Raw genomic sequence first — 839 nt, 5'->3', positions numbered from 1 at the left:
ACATATAAAATAAAATTCACATATGCTCAAGACCTGCGTCTGTGTCAAGAAGCTTCCACAAGTTCTCTCTCGCCTACCACATCCAGCCAGCTTAGTTTCTCTAGCGGCCTTTGAAGTGGCTTAGTCATTAAGAATCTGCCTTTGGCTCAGGTCATGATCCCAGTGTCCTGGGATCAAGCCCCACATTGGGCTCCCTGCTCCGCAGGAAGCCTGCTTCTCCCTCTCCCACTCCCCCTGCTTGTGTTCACTCTCTCGCTGTGTCTTGCTCTGTCAAATAAATAAATAAAATCTTAAAAAAACAATAACAACAACAACTATGGAACGCTTCACGAATTTTCATGTCATCCTTGCCTAGGGGCCTTGATAATCTTCTCTGTATCATTCCAATTTTAGTACATGTGCTGCTGAAGCAAACACTCAACGTTCTATCATTTTTAATTTATAAAAGTGGCAATTGTAGATGGCTCAATTAAATAATAATAGTGTTTGGTCATGATAGAAACTTCTACTAAACTTAAATAACTTTATAATTTGGGAATGAAAAATTTGAAAATATTTTCTTTTGAAATAGTATATTAACAAATTGATGTACCCTAAAATATGAGGATACAGTGATTCTTTTTGATTATTTCAGTACATATTAAGTTGTTTGGTCTATATACTTTCATATACTTTTTTAGTTGATGTTATAAAACAGTAGCTTTTAACATTTTTTTTTTTGTAGCATCAGAGACCTTTCTTAATGCACAACCTTATGAAGAAAGTCAGAGTATACAGAAATGAAAATAGTTTTTCTTGTGGAAGAAGGTTAAGCGGGAAACTCATTATCTCAGCTTTCC

General features: G+C 35.6%; 1 non-coding gene across 1 annotated transcript; it reads right to left on the bottom strand.

Annotated features, from left to right (window-relative positions):
• Positions 1-310: 310 nt before the first annotated feature.
• On the bottom strand, positions 311-417 carry LOC112835413 (U6 spliceosomal RNA). The gene has a single exon (XR_003211221.1). It is a non-coding gene; the product is annotated as a U6 spliceosomal RNA (small nuclear RNA).
• Between the last annotated feature and the right edge of the window lie 422 nt (positions 418-839).

The sequence above is a fragment of the Callorhinus ursinus genome, unplaced genomic scaffold, assembly GCF_003265705.2.
Source record: "Callorhinus ursinus isolate GAN/ISIS: 27379988/994484 unplaced genomic scaffold, GSC_fseal_2.0 scaffold11, whole genome shotgun sequence".
In the NCBI taxonomy this organism is placed as follows: Eukaryota; Metazoa; Chordata; class Mammalia; order Carnivora; family Otariidae; genus Callorhinus; species Callorhinus ursinus.
Note: the sequence above shows the minus strand (reverse complement) of the source record. Positions and strands in the feature narration are given on the sequence as shown.